Here is an 18,892-nt window from a genome sequence, read left to right as displayed (position 1 = left end):
TTAAGAGGAGGTGGGTTACAATAGATTTTTGTTTATAACGGATTTGATAGTGAAATACTGTTAATGAAGGTGGATTTGATAGTAATTAAATTTATTTAATTTAACTGATATTGGCTCTGAGATGTGTACACATCGCCCGTCGCTCTCATTATTGATTATTCTATTTTATTTTAAAGTAGCTTCAATTTAGATGAGATAAGTCGTAACATAGTAGATGTACTGGAAAGTGTATCTAGGAAGAGTTTCAAGATATAACTTATTAGTAAAGTGTTTCATTTACACTGAAAATTTTTCTGTGCAAATCAGGATATCTTGATTATTTATTTTATTATATTTATTTTTTGTTTATTTAATTATTTAATATAAATAATTTTATTGTATTTTTGTCTTAGTATATTTTATAGAATTGATTTTTTAAATTGTAGTTTATTGGTAATGTAAGTGTTTTATGAAATATTATTTTAAATTTTTTTAAGTAGATTTTATTTATTGTACCTTTTGTATCAGGGTTTATCAAAATTTTAGTATTTATTTTACTTGTCTCGATTTGGGTTGATTTATAAATAATTTATAGTTAATGTATCATAATTATTATTAAAATATTTATAGAAATGAGATGTTAATCGTTTCCCAATATATCTAGTTTCTTAACAAAAAATTTAATTTTTTAAAGTTATTTGTTTTTATTTAATTTTTTAAGTAAAAATATTAACTTATTTATTCTTTAAGGGATAAGCTTTGAAGTTAATAACCTATAATTTCATTTATAGAAATATAATAGTAAGCTTTAAACCAGCTATCTTTAAGATTACGTTTTAGTTCATTATTTTTTATTTTGATTTTATAAATATTTTAGGTTTTTTATTAAGATTCTTAATTTAATTTTAAAATTTTTGTAATAATGATAGAATTAGTATATTTATTTGTATGAAATTTTTACCTTGTGAACTTATTATAAGGAACTAGGCAAAATAGATTTCCGCCTGTTTATCAAAAACATGTCCTCTTGTTTATATTTTGAGGTCTGGCCTGCTCACTGAGCGTATTTTTAAAGAGCCGCGGTATTTTGACCGTGCAAAGGTAGCATAATCATTAGTCTCTTAATTAGTGGCTGGAACGAATGGCTTGACGAGAAATCAACTGTCTCTTAATAAATTTTTGAATTTAACTTTTGAGTCAAAAGGCTTAAATTCTTCTTTAGGACGAGAAGACCCTATAGAGCTTGACATTTTACTTTTATATAGTTTTTTGTTTGTCTTTCTATATTTAATGATGATGTTTTGTTGGGGTGACATGAAGAATAGATAAACTCTTCATTATTATATCATTTATTTATGTTTGTTATTTTGATCCATAATTTATGATCATAAGATTAAGTTACCTTAGGGATAACAGCGTAATTGTTTTTGAGAGCTCATATCGACAAAGCAGATTGCGACCTCGATGTTGGATTAAGAAAAATTTTGGGTGCAGGAGCCCAATGATTAGGTCTGTTCGACCTTTAAATTCTTACATGATCTGAGTTCAGACCGGCGTGAGCCAGGTCGGTTTCTATCCTAAGATTGTTAATCCATATTAGTACGAAAGCACCATATGGTTAAAATATTTTTTGTTATATTGATTAATATTAATTTATTTACTATTTTGACAGATTAATGTGTTAAATTTAGAATTCATTTATGTAGATTTTTTCTACAAATAGTATTGATACTTTATGATTTATTTATATTTATTTTGAATTTTCTTTTATTGGTTATTTGTGTTTTAATTAGTGTTGCCTTTTTAACTTTATTAGAGCGTAAGGTTTTAGGTTATATTCAGATTCGAAAGGGTCCAAATAAGGTAGGTTTTGTTGGAATTCCTCAGCCATTTAGAGATGCTATTAAGTTAATTTGTAAGGAGCAGCCAATTCCTATTATATCTAATTACCTACTTTATTATTTTTCCCCTGTTTTTAATTTAATGATTTCTTTAGCCGTTTGAGTAATTTTTCCTTATTTAACTTATATGTGTTCTTTTTCTTATGGATTTTTATTTTTTTTATGTTGTACTAGATTAGGTGTTTATACAGTTATAATTGCTGGTTGATCTACTAATTCAAACTATTCATTATTAGGTTCTCTTCGTTCTGTTGCTCAAACAATTTCTTATGAAGTTAGTTTAGCTTTAATTTTATTGTCTTTAATTATTTTAATTGGTAGTTTTAATATGTTTGATTTTATAAACTATCAGCTTTATTGTTGATTTATTATTATTTCTTTTCCTTTAGCTTTAGCTTGTTTTGCTTCTTGCTTAGCTGAAACTAATCGTACTCCTTTTGATTTTGCCGGAGGGGAATCTGAGTTAGTTTCAGGATTTAATATTGAGTATGGTGCGGGTGGTTTTACTTTAATTTTTTTAGCTGAATATACTAGAATTGTCTTCATAAGAATGTTATTGGCTTTAATTTTTTTGGGCGGTGATTTTTATTCTTTTATATTTTTTATTAAGCTTGCTATTATATCTTTTGGTTTTATTTGGGTTCGTGGAACATTACCACGGTTCCGTTATGATAAATTAATGTACTTAGCTTGAAAAAGTTTTTTAACTTTATCTTTGAATTGTTTTATTTTCTTTGTTGGTTTAAAGATTTTATTTATCTCATTTGTTTAGTGAAATTTTTTGAGAAAAGTTAATAGAAGAGTTAAACTTCTAATTTTATGTTTTCAAAACATATGCTTTTCCTAAGCTAATTAACTTTATTCCTTAATTAATTTATCTCATGCGTTTGCGACATGGACATTAATTAAGAAATATGTGAAGTAAATCATTGTTAAGATTTGACCTGTTATAATATAAGGTTCTTCAACAGGTCGTTTACCAATTCACGTTAGTAAGCATACAACAACTACGATAATTCAGAATAAAATTTGATTAATAGGGTAAAATTGAATGTCTCGGAATGGTGTTTTATTATAAAATGGTAAAATTATTAAGATTCTAATTGATAAAAATAATGCAATAACACCTCCTAACTTATTAGGGATAGATCGTAGAATTGCATACGCAAATAGGAAATATCATTCTGGTTGAATGTGAACTGGTGTTACTAATGGGTTGGCAGGTACAAAGTTATCTGGATCTCCTAATAGGTAAGGATTAATTAAACATAGTATAATTAATAATGATGTTATTATTACAAATGTAATAGAATCCTTAAAGGTAAAGTATGGATGGAATGGAATTTTTTCAATATCTCCATTTAGTCCAAGAGGATTATTAGATCCTGTTTGGTGAAGAAAAAATAAATGAATTGCTGCTATAGCAGCAATAATAAATGGTAATACAAAATGGAATGTGAAGAATCGATTTAATGTTGCATTATCAACAGCGAATCCTCCTCATACTCATTGGACTAAATCTGTTCCTAAGTATGGGATTGCTGATAATAAATTAGTAATTACTGTTGCACCTCAAAAAGATATTTGGCCTCAGGGTAAGACATATCCTATAAATGCAGTTGCTATAACTAAAAATAAAATCACTGTACCAATTATTCAGGTATGTATATATATATAAGATCCATAGTAAATTCCCCGTCCTACATGTAAGTAAATACAAATAAAAAATATAGATGCTCCATTTGCGTGTAAGGTTCGGATAATTCAACCATTATTTACGTCTCGGCAGATGTGTACTACACTACTGAATGCTATTTCAATATTTGATGTATAATGTATAGCTAAAAATAGTCCAGTTACGATTTGAATTACCAAACATAACCCTAATAGGGATCCAAAATTTCATCAAAATGAAATATTTGTTGGGGCAGGTGAGTCAATTAAAGAGTTATTAATAATTTTAATTAAAGGATGTCTTAATCGTAAGGGTTTATTCATTAGTAATTATCTTATTTTACGAATAGGTCCCTGATTAATATTGGTGATTTTAACAACTGCTAGTAGTGCTAAAAATAAATAAATTATTATTATTATTGTAATAATGAATGTTGGTCTATTATATAATTTTTCTAAAGATATTGTTATTTCTTGATAATTGATTGAATTATCAATATTTATAGTTTCGGTGTTTTTGAAAAAGTCTATAAATATAGATATATCTAGAATAATTAATATTAATATGATAAATACTCACATTATTAATGTAATAATTATAGTGATTGATTTAGGCTGAAATATTTCGTTTGATGCAATTCTTGTAATGTAAATAAATAATACTAGTATACCACCAAGAAATGTTAAAAATAAAATATATGATAATCAATATCTTTCTATTATTGTTCCTGTTATTAATCCAACTAGGAAGGTTTGAAGGATAATAAAAAGCATTATTGATATTGGGTGTCTTAATTTAATAAAATTAATATTTATTACATTTGATAATGATATAATTATTATTTTGATCATTTCAGGGGTTAGTTTATTTAAAATACCGGTTTTGGGGACCAATGATGGAAGCTTTTCCACGTCTGAAGTTTTGAAAGTGGGGGCTGGACTTATTTCCGGTTTACAAGACCGGCGTTTTTTTTAAACTATTAAAACTAATGTTTATATTCTCTATTTTTACTTCTTTATTGATTTATTTTGCTGGTGTTTATGTTTTTTCTTCTAAACGTAAACATTTATTAATGGTTCTTTTGAGATTAGAATATATTGTTCTTTCTTTATTTATGTTAGTTATTGTTTTTCCTATTGAGTTTGATTATGATTATTTTTTTCCTGTTATTTTTTTAGTTTTTTCTGTTTGTGAGGGTGCTTTAGGTCTTTCTATTTTAGTTTCAATAATTCGTTCTCATGGTAATGATTTTTTTAATTCTTTTGGTTTATCTTTATGTTAAAGTATTTATTTATAACTATTTTTTGATCCCTCTTTGTTTATTAAATAATTGTTGATGGTTGGTTCATTCTTTAATGTTTCTGTCGGGTTTTGTTTTTATAATTTGTGTTTATTCATATGCTGATTTGAATATAATTAGATATTATTTTGGTATTGATTATTTTTCTTTTAGTTTAATTTTACTTAGTTTTTGGATTTGTTCCTTAATAATCACTGCTAGAGGTTCAGTTTATTTAAGTTCATATCATTCTAATTTTTTTGTTTTTATGGTTTTGATTTTAATAATTATGCTTTATTGTTCATTTGCTAGATTAAGTCTTCTTTCTTTTTATATTTCTTTTGAGGCTAGATTAGTTCCTACTTTACTTTTAATTTTGGGTTGGGGTTATCAACCTGAGCGTTTGCAGGCTGGTGTTTATTTAATTTTTTATACTTTGGTTGCTAGATTACCTTTATTATTAGTTTTATTTAAGGTTTATGATTTTTCTAATACTTTATATTTTCCTTTATTGGTTGATTTTGGTTCTTATTATTTTATGTTTTATGTATTTATAATTTTGGCTTTTTTAGTTAAGATACCTATGTTTTTGGTTCATTTATGACTTCCTAAGGCTCATGTAGAGGCCCCTATTTCAGGTAGAATAATTCTTGCTGGTGTTTTATTAAAGTTAGGTGGTTATGGTATTTTTCGTGTTATAAAGGTTATTTCTTATTTGGGTTTAAAGTTTAATTATTTTTGATTGTCTTTAGGTTTATCTGGGGGTGTTATTGTAAGATTTATTTGTTTTCGTCAGGTTGATTTAAAGTCTTTAATTGCATATTCTTCTGTTGCTCATATAAGAATGGTTATTGGTGGATTGATGACTATGAATTGATGAGGTTGTGTAGGTTCTCTTTCTCTAATGGTTGGTCATGGTTTATGTTCTTCTGGTTTATTTTGTTTATCTAATATTATTTATGAACGTTTAGGTAGACGAAGATTATTAATTAACAAGGGTATAATTAATTTGATGCCAAGAATGGCTTTATGATGATTTCTTTTAAGATCATCAAATATGGCTGCTCCTCCTTCTTTAAATTTGGTAGGTGAAATTAGATTATTAAATAGAATTATATCTTGATCTTCTTTTAGATTCTTTGCTTTGATTTTTTTATTTTTTTTTAGAGCTGTTTATACTTTGTATATATATTCTTATTCTCAGCATGGGAATTATTATTCTGGTGTTTATACTTGTTCTCTTGGTTATTTTCGTGAATATCATCTTTTACTTTTACATTGATTGCCTTTAAATATTCTCTGTTTAAAGGGTGAATATTTCTTTGTTTAGTTTGCTTAAGTATTTTAATTAAAAATATTGTTTTGTGGAATCAATGATATGAAGTTTTTCATCTTAGGCCGTGAATTTATTTTCTATTTGTTCTTTGAGTTTTTTTTCTTTGTTTATTTCGAGAACTATAATTTTTATTTTAGGTATTTATTATTTATTAATTGATTATAGAGTTTTTGTTGAGTGAGAGCTTTTCAATTTAAATGGTTCTATAGTTGTTATAACTTTAATTTTTGATTGAATATCTCTTATTTTTATATCTTTTGTTATATATATTTCTTCTTTGGTTATTTATTATAGAGAGGATTATATATCTGGTGAAAAGAATATAAATCGTTTTATTATTATTGTTTTAATATTTATTCTTTCTATAGGTTTTTTAATTATTAGTCCTAATTTAATTAGAATTACATTAGGTTGAGATGGTTTAGGTTTAGTTTCTTATTGTTTAGTTATTTATTATCAAAATGTAAAATCTTATAGTGCTGGTATATTAACTGCACTTTCTAATCGTATTGGTGATGTTGCTATTTTAATTTCTATTGCATGAATGTTAAATTTTGGTGGTTGAAATTATATTTATTATTATGATTTTATTTCTAATTCTTTTGAAATAAAGCTCATTACTATATTAATTGTTTTAGCAGCTATAACTAAGAGAGCTCAGATTCCTTTCTCTTCACGACTTCCTGCTGCTATAGCAGCTCCTACTCCTGTTTCTGCTTTAGTTCATTCTTCTACTCTTGTTACTGCTGGTGTTTATTTATTAATTCGTTTTAGACCAATATTGGATACTTATAATTGTGGTTGATTTTTACTTTTAATTGGTTGTATAACTATATTTATGGCTGGATTGGGCGCTAATTTTGAGTTTGATTTAAAGAAGATTATTGCTCTTTCTACTTTAAGACAACTTGGTTTAATAATAAGAATTTTGGCTATAGGTTATCCAAAGCTTGCATTTTTTCATTTATTGGCTCATGCTTTATTTAAGGCATTATTATTTATATGTGCAGGTTCAATAATTCATAATTTGAAGGATTCTCAGGATATTCGTTTTATAGGATCAATTGTTAATTTCATACCTTTAACTTCAGTTTGTTTTAATGTTTCTAGTTTATCTTTGTGTGGAATACCTTTTTTAGCGGGATTTTAATCAAAGGATTTAATTCTTGAGATGGTTTGTTTAAGATGAATTAATTGTTTAATTTTTTTTCTTTATTTTTTTTCTACTGGTTTAACTGCTTCTTATTCTTTTCGTTTGTTTTATTATTCAATATCTGGTGATAATAATTTTTATTCTAGATTTTCTTTTGATGATAAGGGTTATTATATTTCATTTGGAATAATTGGTCTATTGTTTGTTGCTGTTTTTGGTGGTAGTCTTTTATCTTGATTAATTTTTCCAGTTCCTCATGTGATTGCTTTACCTTATTATTTAAAGTTTTTAACTATTACAGTTGTTATTTTAGGTGCTTATTTAGGTTATCTTATTTCTAATTTTGATTTTTCTCATAATTAATTTTCTTTAAGTATACTTTCTTTTGTAGATTTGCTGGTTCTATATGATTTATACCTTTTCTTTCAACTAAGTTTATTAGATATATTCCTCTAAAAATAGGTTATTATTCATCTAAGTCATTTGATTATGGTTGAGGTGAATTACTTGGTGGTCAAGGTTTATATAGATTATTTATTTATTTAATTGGTTATATTCAAGGTTGATATGATTCTAATTTCAAGATTTATCTTTTAACTTTTATTTTTTGAATATTTATTTTGGTAATATTGTTTTTCGTTTACTTAAATAGCTTATAATTAGAGCGTGACACTGAAGATGTTAAGGAAGTATTTTTACTTTTAAGTATTTATAAATATAGATATATTATTTTTACAGTGAAAATGTAATGTTTTATTTAAACTATATAAATTTTAGAAATGTTAACGGAGTTTAACCGCTAATATAAAAAGTTAGCAGCTTTCATATTGGCTTTACATTTCCTTAATTGGAACTATTATAGTTCAATTATATTATTAACAGTAATACGCCTCTTTTTGGCTTCAATTAATAAGAATAAGGGTAGTACATACCAATCTTCCAGGTCGAAACTGACTGCAATATTTCGCTTCTTATTCTATTTAAGGTTGATTGATAATATCAATACTTTTTGAATGCAACCCAAATGTTATATTTAACTACAACCCTTTATTCTGCTCATTGTAATGCTCCTTGGTTTCATTCATGGTATAGTCCTCCTAATAGAACTAGAATAAAAAATATTGTTGATACTGTTCAGATTATAATGTCTGAAGTTTTAAAAATAATTACAATTGGTAGAATTAGTGCAATTTCTACGTCAAAAATTAAAAAGATTACTGCGATTAGGAAGAATCGTATTGAGAATGGTATTCGTGCTGATCTTTTTGGATCAAACCCACATTCAAATGGTGATCTTTTTTCTCGATCATTAATTAATTTTTTTGATAGTGTTGTTGCCAGGATTATAACAATTATTGGAATAATAAATCTAATGAAAACTCTTGTTGATAGAATTAGAATTGTTTTTCTTGATTTATATCAAGCTTTCTGATTGGAAGTCAAATGTACTATTTATACTAGAAAAACAATTATCTACCTCATCAATAAATAGAGATATATAAGAATAATCATACTACGTCTACGAAGTGTCAGTATCATGCTGCTGCTTCAAATCCAAAGTGATGTCTTGGTGAAAATTGATTTATTGAGTGTCGAAGTAGACATGTTGATAAAAAGATTGTTCCAATAATTACGTGTAAACCATGGAATCCTGTTGCAACAAAGAATGTTGATCCATAAACTGCATCTGCAATGGTAAAAGGTGCTTCTCAATATTCATATGCTTGAAGTATTGTAAAGTATAGTCCTAATAACACTGTGAAGAATAATCCTTGTAGTGCTTGAGTATGATTAGATTCCATTAAACTATGATGTGCTCATGTTACTGTTACTCCTGATGCTAAAAGAATAGCTGTATTAAGTAATGGAATTTGTATAGGGTTAATGGGTTGAATTCCTATTGGAGGTCATAGTATTCCTAGTTCAATTGTTGGTGCTAATCTTTTTCTAAAGAATGCTCAAAAAAAAGAAACGAAAAATAATACATCTGATGCAATAAATAAAATTATTCCTCATCGTAATCCAATTGATACAAATCTTGTATGTAATCCTTGATATGTTCCTTCTCGTACTACATCTCGTCATCATTGAATTATAGTTAGTAGGGTAATTCCAAATCCAATTATGAATAAGTTAATATTAAATAGGTGGAATCATTTTGCTAGTCCTGATACTAGGACTATTGCTCCAATTGCTCCTGTTAATGGTCAAGGTCTATAGTCTACTAAGTGGAATGGGTGGTTTGAGTGAGTTGTTAACATAGGTTTAATATACTTCTCTAGAATATAGAGTTCTTAGAATTGAGAAAACATAGGCTTGAATTATTGCTACTGCTGATTCTAGAATTAATAGAAGTATTTGTCCAATAATTAGTAATGAGATTAAGTTTATTGCTATAGATGGTCCTGTGTTTCCTAATAAGGTTAATAATAAGTGTCCTGCAATTATAATTGCTGCCAACCATACTGCTAATGTACCTGGTCGAATAACATTACTAATTGTTTCAATTAGTACTATAAATGATATTAATGCAGGCGGTGTACCTTGTGGTACAAGGTGTGTAAATATATGATCAGTATGGTTAATTCATCCAAATAATATAAATCTTAGCCATATAGGTAGGGCAATTGCAAATGTTAATGCTAAATGTCTTGTTCTAGTAAAAATATAAGGGAATAATCCTATGAAATTGTTAAATAATATTATAATAAAAATTGAGATGAAAATGAATGTTGTTCCATTAAATGATTTTGGTCCAAGAAGTGTTTTAAATTCATTATGTAAGGTTAAATTTAGTTTATTTCAGATAATGTTAATTCGTGATGGTGTAAGTCAAAATAGTGATGGGATTAATAATAGTCCTAGAAATGTTCTAGTTCAATTTAATGATAAATTAAAGATGTTAGTTGATGGGTCAAATGTTGAGAATAGATTTGTTATCATTTTCAATTTAAGTTTTTTATTTCAATTGTTCCTTTTTCTGCTCTTTTAATAAGGTTAGGTTTAAATGAGAAGAAGTTTATTTGATTAAACAAGATTAATGTAGCTGAAAATATAATGAATAGTGAGAATCATATAAGAGGGGATATTTGAGGGATTTGGATATAATTTCCCCATCAGAAGTAGTCGTTAATTTACTATTATTTGGTTTAAGAGACCATTACTTACTTTCAGTCATCTGATGAATTTCAAGGTGTACTAATTTTTTTTAGTTACTTTAGATTGACACTCTAATGTTATTTATTTTAACTAACTCCTTAAATTATCTTAGATAATCACTTAATAAATAAATTTACTGAAGTTCTTTCAATTACAATTGGTATAAATCTGTGGTTTGCTCCACAGATTTCTGAGCATTGTCCAAAGAATAATCCAGGTCGATTTATTGTGAATGTTCCTTGATTTAACCGACCTGGCGTTGCATCAATTTTAACCCCTAATGACGGAACTGCTCATGAGTGTAGAACATCTGATGCTCTTGTTAATACTCGTACTTCTGTATTTATTGGTAGGATTGTTCGGTTATCTACATCTAGTAGTCGGAATCCATCATTTTCTAGGTCTTGTTCTGGTGTTATATAAGTGTCAAATTCTACGTCTATGAAGTCTGAATATTCATATCTTCAATATCATTGTCGTCCAATGGTTTTAATTGTAATTATTGCATCTACTGAATCATCAAGTAAATATAAAAGTCGTAATGATGGAAGGGCAATAAAAATTAATGTAATTGCTGGTAAAGCTGTTCAGATTGTTTCAATTAAATGTCCATGAAGTATATTACGGTTAGTATAGGCAATAAATAATATATAACTTAGGGCATAACCTACAATTACTGTAATTAATAATAATACGACCATAGTATGATCATGAAAGAATGATAATTGCTCCATTAATGGTGAAGCTCCATCTTGAAGAGATAAATTTGATCATGTTGCCATTAATAAATATTTTCTAATAAAAGGTCAAACCTTTATTTGTAGAGCTTAAATCTACTGCACTAATCTGCCATATTAGAATCTAGAGATTAATGGTAATTCTGAGTAACTATGTTCTGCAGGAGGGTTATTTTGTAGTCATTCTGTTGATCTTCTTATGTTAGCTCTAAATATAATTGCTCGGTTTGTAATCATTCTTTCTCATATAATTACAAAGAATATAATGATTCCTACAATAGAAATTGTAGACCCAATTCTTGATACTACGTTTCATGATGTATATGCGTCTGGGTAGTCAGAGTATCGTCGAGGTATTCCTGCTAATCCTAGGAAGTGTTGAGGAAAGAATGTTAAATTTACTCCAATGAATATAATTGTAAATTGGATTTTTAATCATGTATTATTTATAGTTAATCCTGTAAATAGTGGATATCATTGAATGACACCTCCTATAATTGCAAATACTGCTCCTATAGATAATACATAATGAAAGTGGGCTACTACATAATATGTATCATGTAATACAATATCATGTGATGAATTTGCTAATACTAATCCTGTTAATGCACCAATTGTAAATAGGAAAAATAAATCTTAGAGCTCATAATAATGGTGGATTGAACTTGAATTTAGTTCCATATAATGTAGCTAATCATCTAAATACCTTAATTCCTGTAGGTACAGCAATAATTATTGTTGCTGATGTAAAATATGCTCGTGTGTCAACATCCATTCCTACTGTAAATATATGATGTGCTCATACAATAAATCCTATTAGTCCAATTGATAGTATAGCATAAATTATACCTAATGTTCCAAATGATTCAATTTTTCCTCTTTCTTGACATACAATATGTGAAATAATTCCGAACCCCGGTAGAATTAAAATATAAACTTCTGGGTGTCCAAAGAATCAAAATAGATGTTGATATAGAATTGGGTCACCCCCTCCTGCAGGGTCAAAGAATGATGTATTTAAATTTCGATCTGTTAATAATATAGTAATAGCTCCTGCTAAAACTGGAAGTGAAAGAAGGAGAAGTAATGCTGTAATAGCTACAGATCATACAAATAAAGGTGTTTGATCTAAAGTTATACTTTCTGATCGTATATTAATTGCTGTTGTAATGAAATTCACTGCACCAAGAATAGATGATACACCTGCTAAGTGCAGTGAAAAAATAGCTAGATCTACAGATGCACCCCCGTGTGCAATAGCTCCTGCTAGAGGAGGGTAAACTGTTCATCCTGTACCAGCACCATTATCTACTATAGAAGATGTAAGAAGAAGGGTTAGTGAAGGTGGTAGTAATCAAAAACTTATATTATTTATTCGTGGAAATGCTATATCTGGTGCACCAATTATTAGTGGAACAAGTCAATTACCAAATCCACCAATTATAATAGGTATTACTATAAAGAAAATTATTACGAATGCGTGAGCTGTAATAATAACATTATAAATCTGGTCATCCCCAATTAGAGATCCGGGTTGGCCAAGTTCAGCACGAATAAGTATTCTTATTGATGTTCCTACTATTCCTGCTCATGCTCCAAATATGAAGTATAAAGTACCAATGTCCTTATGGTTTGTTGAGAATAATCATTTTTGCGGTAAGATGGCTGAATTTTAGGTGGTAGACTGTAAATCTACTTATGAGATGTTTTCTCTCTTATCATATTTAGGCCTTATATTCAATTATGATTCTAGACTGCAATTCTAGAGGTGTAAAATTTTACTAAGGCCTAAAAGATTATTCTTTTAATTATAACTTTGAAGGTTATTAGTTTGATTAACTTAAGTCCTTAGTAGAATGAAATTAAGGTTGATGTTGAAATCAATCCTATTGTTGAAATTATTACTGTTATAGGAAGAATGATTCTTGATTTTTGGGACTTTATCTTTATAGATCACGAATTTTCTGTGTATGATATAATTAGAGCTGAGAATCTAATACGTATATAGTAGTAGAGTGTAATTGTAATTAATACAACTATAATAGTTATAATGGTTGTTATATTGTTTTCTATTAATGATTGTATTACAATTCATTTTGGTAAGAATCCAAGGAATGGTGGTAGTCCACCTAAAGATAATAAAGATAAGAATATTATGAATTTAATTTCGGTTTTTATATTTCTGGCTGAATAAATTTGATTTATGAAAAATAAATTTATTTGCTTAAATAATAAAACTATAATTAATCTTAATAGTGAGTAAATAATGAAGTATAGTTCTCAGATGTTTTCTCTGACTGTTAATGAACTAATTATTCAACATAGATGTCTGATTGATGAATATGCTAAAAGTTGTCGTAAGGATGTTTGATTTAAACCTCCTATTGCCCCAATAATAATTCTTAAGATAATAATTGTTCAAATAAAAGTTCTTAATTGAATACAATAAGATAAGACCTTATTGGGGCGATTTTTTGTCATGTTATTAATGTTAAACAATTATTTCATCTTGATGCTCCTATAACTTCTGGAAATCAGAAATGGAAAGGTGCAGCTCCAATCTTTAATAATAGTCTAGATCTAATTATTATTGATGGGATAAATTCTGTTTCCCATCCCATGGGATATTTTATTTGCATCAGCAAAATTGAAAATAATAATATTGTCGATGCTATTGCTTGGACAATAAAATATTTAATTGATGATTCATTTATTATTATATTTTTATTTCTTGTTAGGAGCGGAATAAATGAAAGTAAGTTGATCTCAAGTCCTATTCAAACCCCAAATCAGGAATTTGATGAAATGGACAGGATCGTTCCTATCATTAATGTTGATAGGAAGAGAAGTTTTGTAGAGTTGTTGGTCATTAAAAAGGAGAGGATTGATACCTCTATAAATGGGGTATGAACCCATTAGCTTGTTTAGCTTACCTTTTTACATTAAGGTGTATGATGCACGTTAGTTTTTGATACTAAAGGAGGTACTTTAATTCTATCTTATGTAATTTTAATGAAGGTAATTTTATTTACTTTATTTACCCTATCAAGGTAACCCTTTAATCAGGCACTTCATTTATTTAATATATAAATCGAAAGTTTTTTTTGAAATTCTTTTATGTATTATTTTGTTTAATTAGGATTAATTTATCCTGCTCATTTTATTTTTTATATATATATAAATAATAAATAATTTATATTAATATATTACATTTAATTGAAATTAAAGTATTATAAGTTCATCTTACCATTATCAATTGATTATTTTAATGCAATTATTTACCTAGGATTATAGCTACTTATGTTTTTAGCTTAAAATAGGTTATTATAATATAATATATATAATAATATGTAATTTAATATTTAATATTATTATAATTGGATATAATAAATAAAATTATTAATTTAAATATAAAATATTATAATTAATATAAACAATTATATTAATTATAATAATATAATTATGTAAATTATCTATAATTAGATTATTTAACTAATATATATGAAAGTTAACTTAATATAAAAAAAGAATTCATATTAATAACATATTATATTAAATTACATAATTATATAAAATATATTTATTATATTATTTAATCTTTCTTTATTTATTAGTGAAAAGAAAGATTAAATAAGAAAGAATATAATACATTTATTGCTATACATGTTCCATATTAATCTTTAATTATATATAATAGAGAAGTTGTTGTGGTCATACATAGGGGCATTTCTTTTTTTTTGTTAATGTTTGTGGTTTATTTCTTTTTTTTTCTTTAAATATTTGAATCTTTTATTTTTTCCTGAGTTAATAGATTAAAAATTTTCTTATTTTTTATTTTTAAAAGTTTTATTCTTGCTTGTTTATTCACTTTTTCTTTGTATTATATGTAAGTTTTGTTAGACTAAATGTTCTTTTTGCAGTAATTTGATATATATATATATATATATATATAAGATAAAATGAGCAGGATAAATTAATCCTAATTAAACAAAATAATACATAAAAGAATTTCAAAAAAAACTTTCGATTTATATATTAAATAAATGAAGTGCCTGATTAAAGGGTTACCTTGATAGGGTAAATAAAGTAAATAAAATTACCTTCATTAAAATTACATAAGATGGAATTAAACTACCTCCTTTAGTATCAAAAACTAACGTGCATCATACACCTTAATGTAAGAAGGTAAGCTAAACAAGCTAATGGGTTCATACCCCATTTATAGAGGTATCAATCCTCTCCTTTTTAATGACCAACAACTCTACAAAACTTCTCTTCCTATCAACATAATGATAGGAATGATCCTGTCCATTTCATCAAATTCCTGATTTGGGGTTTGAATAGGACTTGAGATCAACTTACTTTCATTTATTCCGCTCCTAACAAGAAATAAAAATATAATAATAAATGAATCATCAATTAAATATTTTATTGTCCAAGGAATAGCATCGGCAATATTAATATTTTCAATTTTGCTGATTCAAATAAAATATCCCATGGGATGGGAAACAGAATTTATCCCATCAATAATAACTAGATCTAGACTATTATTAAAGATTGGAGCTGCACCTTTCCATTTCTGATTTCCAGAAGTTATAGGAGCATCAAGATGAAATAATTGTTTAACATTAATAACATGACAAAAAATCGCCCCAATAATGGTCTTATCTTATTGTATTCAATTAAGAACTTTTATTTGAACAATTATTATCTTAAGAATTATTATTGGGGCAATAGGAGGTTTAAATCAAACATCCTTACGACAACTTTTAGCATATTCATCAATCAGACATCTAGGTTGAATAATTAGATTATTAACAGTCAGGGAAAACATCTGAGAACTATACTTCATTATTTACTCACTATTAAGATTAATTATAGTTTTATTATTTAAGCAAATAAATTAATTTTTCATATCTCAAATTTATTCAGCCAGAAATATAAAAACCGAAATTAAATTCATAATATTCTTATCTTTATTATCTTTAGGTGGACTACCACCATTCCTTGGATTCTTACCAAAATGAATTGTAATACAATCATTAATAGAAAACATTATAACAACTATTATAACTGTATTAATCTTTAATTATATATAATAGAGAAGTTGTTGTGGTCATACATAGGGGCGTTTCTTTTTTTTTTGTTAATGTTTGTGGTTTTTTTCTTTTTTTTTCTTTAAATATTTGAATCTTTTATTTTTTCCTGAATTAATAGATTTAAAATTTTCTTATTTTTTATTTTTAAAAGTTTTATTCTTGCTTGTTTATTCACTTTTTCTTTGTATTATATGTAAGTTTTGTTAGACTAAATGTTCTTTTTGCAGTAATTTGATTTAATTATCAAGTGATTTTGGATTTAGCAATTGATTTAGTATCGGCATAAATCGTGCCTGCAGCCGCGGTTATACGATTGATACAAGTGAATATTATTGGTTAAAACAGTTGTTTAGATTATTAGGGTTGAAATATAAATCTGTAAGGTGAAATGTTAAAATTTATTTGTGGCCCTTTTTATGAATCTGTGAAATTTAAGTAATAAACTAGGATTAGATACCCTATTATTTTAAATGTTAATTATATTTACCAGGGTACTATTAGTTAAGGTCTTTAAACCCAAAGAATTTGGCGGTATCTCATTCCATTCAGAGGAACCTACCCCATGATTGATAATACACGATTTACTCTACTTAATTTATTTGTTTGTATATCTCCGTTATCAGAGAATCTTTTTAGAGTTATAATTCTCAAGATTTATAATTATAAAATATTTCAGGTCAAGGTGCAGCTTATAGTTAAGAGGAGGTGGGTTACAATAGATTTTTGTTTATAACGGATTTGATAGTGAAATACTGTTAATGAAGGTGGATTTGATAGTAATTTAATTTATTTAATTTAACTGATATTGGCTCTGAGATGTGTACACATCGCCCGTCGCTCTCATTATTGATTATTCTATTTTATATTAAAGTAGCTTCAATTTAGATGAGATAAGTCGTAACATAGTAGATGTACTGGAAAGTGTATCTAGGAAGAGTTTCAAGATATAACTTATTAGTAAAGTGTTTCATTTACACTGAAAATTTTTCTGTGCAAATCAGGATATCTTGATTATTTATTTTATTATATTTATTTTTTGTTTATTTAATTATTTAATATAAATAATTTTATTGTATTTTTGTCTTAGTATATTTTATAGAATTGATTTTTTAAATTATAGTTTATTGGTAATGTAAGTGTTTTATGAAATATTATTTTAAATTTTTTTAAGTAGATTTTATTTATTGTACCTTTTGTATCAGGGTGTATCAAAATTTTAGTATTTATTTTACTTGTCTCGATTTGGGTTGATTTATAAATAATTTATAGTTAATGTATCATAATTATTATTAAATTATTTATAGAAATGAGATGTTAATCGTTTCCCAAGATATCTAGTTTCTTAAGAAAAAATTTAATTTTTTAAAGTTATTTGTTTTTATTTAATTTTTTAAGTAAAAATATTAACTTATTTATTCTTTAAGGGATAAGCTTTGAAGGTAATAACCTATAATTTATTTTATAGAAATATAATAGTAAGCTTTAAACCAGCTATCTTTAAGATTACGTTTTAGTTCATTATTTTTTATTTTGATTTTATAAATATTTTAGGTTTTTTATTAAGATTATTAATTTAATTTTAAAATTTTTGTAATAATGATAGAATTAGTATATTTATTTGTATGAAATTTTTACCTTGTGAACTTATTATAAGGAACTAGGAAAAATTGATTTCCGCCTGTTTATCAAAAACATGTCCTCTTGTTTATATTTTGAGGTCTGGCCTGCTCACTGAGCGTATTTTTAAAGAGCCGCGGTATTTTGACCGTGCAAAGGTAGCATAATCATTAGTCTCTTAATTAGTGGCTGGAATGAATGGCTTGACGAGAAATCAACTGTCTCTTAATAAATTTTTGAATTTAACTTTTGAGTCAAAAGGCTTAAATTCTTCTTTAGGACGAGAAGACCCTATAGAGCTTGACATTTTACTTTTATATAGTTTTTTGTTTGTCTTTCTATATTTAATGATGATGTTTTGTTGGGGTGACATGAAGAATAGATAAACTCTTCATTATTATATCATTTATTTATGTTTGTTATTTTGATCCATAATTTATGATCATAAGATTAAGTTACCTTAGGGATAACAGCGTAATTGTTTTTGAGAGCTCATATCGACAAAGCAGATTGCGACCTCGATGTTGGATTAAGAAAAATTTTGGGTGCAGGAGCCCAATGATTAGGTCTGTTCAACCTTTAAATTCTTACATGATCTGAGTTCAGACCGGCGTGAGCGAGGTCGGTTTCTATCCTAAGATTGTTAATCCATATTAGTACGAAAGGACCATATGGTTAAAATATTTTTTGTTATATTGATTAATATTAATTTATTTACTATTTTGACAGATTAATGTGTTGAATTTAGAATTCATTTATGTAGATTTTTTCTACAAATAGTATTGATACTTATGATTCATTTATATTTATTTTGAATTTTCTTTTATTGGTTATTTGTGTTTTAATTAGTGTTGCCTTTTTAACTTTATTAGAGCGTAAGGTTTTAGGTTATATTCAGATTCGAAAGGGTCCAAATAAGGTAGGTTTTGTTGGAATTCCTCAGCCATTTAGAGATGC

The 18,892-nt window shown here is 26.6% G+C and overlaps 1 long non-coding RNA gene across 1 annotated transcript; it reads right to left on the bottom strand.

Annotated features, from left to right (window-relative positions):
- Window positions 1–422: 422 nt before the first annotated feature.
- On the bottom strand, window positions 423–18,646 carry LOC126267582 (uncharacterized). Its single transcript, XR_007549041.1, has 2 exons — window positions 17,766–18,646; window positions 423–752 (listed from the first exon to the last, which is right to left on the bottom strand). It is a non-coding gene; the product is annotated as an uncharacterized LOC126267582 (long non-coding RNA).
- Between the last annotated feature and the right edge of the window lie 246 nt (window positions 18,647–18,892).

Source organism: Schistocerca gregaria, chromosome 4 (assembly GCF_023897955.1).
Source record: "Schistocerca gregaria isolate iqSchGreg1 chromosome 4, iqSchGreg1.2, whole genome shotgun sequence".
NCBI lineage: Eukaryota > Metazoa > Arthropoda > Insecta > Orthoptera > Acrididae > Schistocerca > Schistocerca gregaria.
This window is presented reverse-complemented; position numbering and strand designations above follow the sequence as displayed.